Consider the following 5,371-nt stretch of genomic DNA (forward strand, 5'->3'; position numbering starts at 1 on the left):
TTAACCTGACAGTCATGTTTTTGGACTGTGGGAGGAAACCGGAGAAAACCCACACATACACAGGGAGAACATGCAGAAAGACCGGGGCCGGGAATCAAACCCAGAACCTTCTTGCTGCAAGGTAACAGCTCTACCAACTGCGCCACTGTGCAGCCCATTGATGATTCTTGTGTTCCTGTTTCTTACAGGTTGGCTGTGTTTTGTCAGATAGCTTTTATCCAAAACTGGACAAACAGGCTTGGGTAGTTCTTTTTCAGCCTCACCACCTTTAGATAACAACGTAGCTGTAAGCTTTATAGTTCAGGTTTCTGTCTTTCTTTAATATTATCAGAGTAGGTAAGTCTAACATAGTTATAGACTAACAGTTGATATAACTACAGTTTGAAATTTACAACAAGTGGAAATTAGGTAAAGATAAAACAGTGGAATGAAAAGGTTTGGTTAGATTCTGGTAAATGTTTACTTAAAAACCTACTTAGTTATTATACATAGTTCACTTTTTGCTCTTCAGTTTATTTCCAAACCACAACCTGCTGGAGATGTTCCAATGAGAAGCAAATTCATCGTAGCTATGCAGTTTGATTCTGCTGGTTCTACTAGATATGCAATCTAGTAGAGCTTACTACCAATAGAGCTTACTACCAATAGAGCTTACTACCAATAGAGCTTACTACCAGACAGTAAATATGTTAGGGCTTCATATTAACCATTCATTTTTATCTTCATCTTTTCTAGAAGGATCTGCTTCCACAATGGGTGACTGCTTTATTATAGCCATAAAGATTGGCCCAACACACACTGAATATGCCTTCAATATAACTACCCGTGAAGAGGATATTGCCCCATATTTAAGGCGTTGGGGTAAAGAAGTTGGACTGGAAACCCCCTCAACTCCTACCTGCATCCTGTTTGATGAACATGAACAATTTATCAGCTTTGGTTATGAAGCTAAACAAAGTTATTTATCAATAAGCGGTAAAGAAGCAAGAAACATGTTCTTTTTTGACTACTTCAAGCTCCTCTATAGGATAGTAAGTATGATGTTTTTTTTATTACAGAATAAAATCTTTACTATGAAATTAATAATTACTTAATTACTTTACTTTTTTAATGTACAGAATTTAACCAAGACTCTACATATTAAATCAGTCAATGGAAAGGAAATGAAAGCTCTGAAGGTTTTTACAGAAGCTTTAAGATTCCTGAAAGATGACGCTCTGAAAACCATTCAGCAAAACACTGTAGGAATGAAGTTTACAGCCTCTGACTTCACCTGGGTTCTGACTCTTCCTGACTCCTGTGATCCTTCAGCTAAACCCTTTTTGAGAGAAGCTGCGACTCAGGTAACATAATGTTAACAAGCTGAAGTGACAATAAATAAACATACTTACAAATGTTTAGAAATTTTTTTTCTCTCTTTTAGGCAGGTATTGTAACAAATGGAAATGAAGATAAACTGGTCTTCACTCTAGAATCAGAAGCAGCTTTAGCCTGGTGTATGAAGCTTTCAGCTGATGGTTTCATCACAGGAACCAGAATAGATCTGAAGGATCTCCGATCTCCAGGAAAACGACACATTGTTATTATTGCTGAAGGTAGTTTGTTTTCTGACCTTATTTTAAACAAATCCTGTTTTTACACATAAAAGAATTTTGATTCGATTCAAATGAATGGATTTGTTAAAACAAAAACCCTCTGGAGATGGAGGCTAAACTTAATTCAGCCCTTATTACTGACTAAAGTTAACATCTGCCTATAGTTGATTCCTGACTGATGAACAGATCAGTTACCCATCTGTTCATGTCAACTGCAGATCATTGAACTTCTCTTATACTAGAAATGATGTGCTTTGTTTTGTTTTTCTGTCTTAACTGAGAGTGTTAATCTTGTGTTGATCACTTTCTCTGTTTGCTACAGATGAAAACATTAACTTTGCTGTTCATGAAGTCTTGGAAGGAGGAGAACTGAAGGAGCTGCATAGATGCTCTGTGAATGATGTGGGAGGACAAAGTGTGGACAGAAAATATAAAGAATTCCTCAGAGAAATTTTCATTGGAGTCTGGGATTGCTATGAAAAAAACTATCCCAGTGAGGTTCAGAGGATGATGCATGACTTTTCCCGTTTAAAGGAAGGGGATGAAGATATTCAGGTCATCTGTCCATTTAATCTGTCATCACTAGCTTGTAAACACCAAAACACAGAAAAGTTCTTTGAAGGAGTAGAAGGAGCATCCTGGGATGAAGGATTAATCAACATATCTAGAAATAAACTGAGGTAGTTTTTTGCTCAAAGCCTGCAGGGAATCACTCATAAAGTCAGAGAAATATTCAACAAAGGTTTCAACATTGGCTGCATTTTTTTAATGGGGGAATACGCTGCGTGTCAAGTTTTAAGGAGCCACATTACTGATGAGTTTATAGATTATTGTACAGTTTTGTGTCCATCTAGACCTAGAGACTCAGTACTGAAGGGAGCTGTAGAACTAACCAGTCATGGCTACAGTTTCAGAAAAGTGCTTTCACTTATGGAATCGGTGTCACTGACAGGTTTGATGAATTAAAGCACATCAAAGAAAGGAAATTCACCAACAAAGATGGTGAATGGTGTGGAGGACTTTTCATAAAACTAGTTGAAGTTGGTGAACATGTTTTGAATAAAACCATGGATTTTACCTTTTATCCAGTAGAAGCAGATCAGACCATGATGAACTTCTATTTTTATCGCACACTAAAGAAAATCCCAAAATATGTGACTGAGGAGGGAGTAGAACAAATAGGTTGTTTATGTCTAAATTCACCAAACACCGAATGTGGACGCAGTCGGGAGGTTAAGCTAACAATCACATTTAACTGCATGAACATGAAAATAAAATCTAAAGACTTAACTTCAGGGTCTGAGTCATCCACCAAGTTTGACTTTAAGTGGAAATGAAATGTTTGAAAACACAAAACCTGAATTCAGCAAAACATCTGGAGAAATTTATAAACTGTAGCCTTGAGACTTCTTGTGCTTTTTTATAACTAATGTAAGAGTTGAAAAGAAAATAAATATAATAAAGGCTAGGTGTATCACATGTAACCTAAAGTATGGAGCTGTATCTTTATGATTTGAACATATATATTTTACTGTATTTTGTTATTGAAACACTGAGCTAACAGATACTGATGATTATCTTCTGGAGAAATTATAGTGTTACTGGTGATATTTGATTGTTATTGTTGCTAACTGCAATTACCATAAAGTGTTTTTTATATATGTTATATTGTGAACACTTTGTAACTCTTTATACCAAAGGGAATATTCACACATGTGATATTTGCATCGCAGATCAAACAATATGTACAAATTAAGTTAAAGTAATGCTTTTGGTTTGCTTGGTGACTTTTTTACCTTTTCTAAGACATGGCATGGACAAGGTTATTTATACCTCTTATACTTATTTACACATTGATTTAATTCTGTATAAATATTGTCCAGATGTACACCTAGAGTGGCTGAAAATCACTGTTTAATAAGGTATTCTGTTTTTATTTTATATCTAAAGATTATTTTTAAAGATTAATAAAGTTTAAAAATGCAGCAGAGTTTGGTCTTGCTTGTTGTAAACACATTCCTACTGAATTTCAGTTCAGTTGTGTAAAATAAAAATGGCTTTAATCAAAGTAAGATTCTTTGCTATAATCTGAGAATGTTCCTGTGAGAAACTGAAAACTAGAGAGGAGACTTCAGTTTTAGAGACTAAAGAGAAATATAGCGATTATTTTGAGCATTGACTAATAATTATTCCATTTAGATTGTTTCAGCCATTGTGTTGTGTAACTCAACACAACCATTTTTAAAGCATCTTATTCATACATTTAATGACCAGAGAAATAATAAGTTAATAGACTAGACATTGCATATTTATAAAAGTTTTCTATATATACAATGACATTTTAAGGCGACAATACACACATTGTTTGAGTTACTCTTACAAACTTTATTCCTGCTGCATGTTTGAAGAAAAAGGCTAGGACAAACAGGGAATTTTCTTTTGTTGAATGTGCAAAATCTGTTTGATTTTGTGTAAATCTGTACTTTTTAAAATGCTTTGGCAGAATTCAAGATGTCTTGTAGCTTTGCATAACACTGGCTGGCTGAAGAAAGTGGCTCAGATCTCTACAGTGCAGCGGTATGAATGTCATCGTAACCTGTTAACAGGAACTGGCTCATCAGGGTTCATTAACAGACATCACGTTGTACTTTTCTTACTGAACAGTTTAGCATTAGCACCACAACACATTGGAGATCTGCTGTTGTTGTATCAACCTTCCAGACATCTCAGGTCTTCTGGTTCTGGTTCTGGTCTGCTTTGCATCACCAGAACCATACATTGCAGTTGCCTTTAATTAAGAACAACATGAACATAGATTCATTTATTTGATGTATATTTTATGATTATTCTTCATAATTCTTGTATTAAAATCTGACAAAATGTAATGTTTCATAATTGTCTTGGGTTTTTATCTGGTAAAGAATGTGTCAAGCATGTTTTTATTCAAAACTGGATAAACAAGCTTGGGAAGGTTTTTCTCAGCCTCACCTTTATTAGGCAACAACATAGCTGGAGATTTTGCATTTTAGTTTCTGTTTTTATAGCCTTGTGTTTGTAGGTAAGTCTGAAATAGCTATGGAGTTGACCAACAGTTGATATGCCTTCAGTTGAACATTTAGAACAGCTGGAATTGAAGTAAAGTCAAAACAGTGTGATGAAAAGATTTTACTAATAGTACTAATTTCAATGTTTTTCATCACCACAACCAGCTGGATGTGTTCTTACAATAAAAGCAATTTCACCGAATATCTACCAGAACCAGGAGTTTGATCCTTCTGGTTCTGGTAGATATATAACAGAGAAACAATAGATCCTATCATGAAAAGATGGTATAAAGAGCTTGGACAGGACACACCAAAGACTTCTGCCTTCATCCCATTTGATGAACAACAACAATTAATCAGCTTTGGTTACAAAGCAAATTGTTATTTCCCAAAAAATAGACCCAAAGACACCAAGATGTTTTTTGGTTACTTTAAAATTGCCTTTAGACAACCGCGTAAAAAAAAGAAAACTGTCTGAGCAAATGTGTTTAGGTACAGTCAGGTCATAAAAGTGTTCAGCACTTTTATGACCAAAAGTTTATTAAGAAAACTATTTAACAATTAAAATAAATTAAATTTGACTGCACTACTCTACAATTTAGATTAATCTCAATTGTGTATAGTTGATTTCAAATAAATCTACATTACCAGTTTACCTTCTTTTTATGTGTATTTGAAGATGATTATCAGCTATTCTCTGTTGTTAAATACATTACTATTGACATACATAAA

General features: G+C 34.5%; 1 pseudogene; it reads left to right on the forward strand.

Annotated features, from left to right (window-relative positions):
• Window positions 1-752: 752 nt before the first annotated feature.
• Window positions 753-2,932, forward strand: LOC103461770 (heat shock 70 kDa protein 12A-like; annotated as a pseudogene).
• The last annotated feature ends 2,439 nt before the right edge of the window (window positions 2,933-5,371 follow it).

This window comes from Poecilia reticulata, linkage group LG2, assembly GCF_000633615.1.
Source record: "Poecilia reticulata strain Guanapo linkage group LG2, Guppy_female_1.0+MT, whole genome shotgun sequence".
NCBI classification, from domain to species: Eukaryota; Metazoa; Chordata; class Actinopteri; order Cyprinodontiformes; family Poeciliidae; genus Poecilia; species Poecilia reticulata.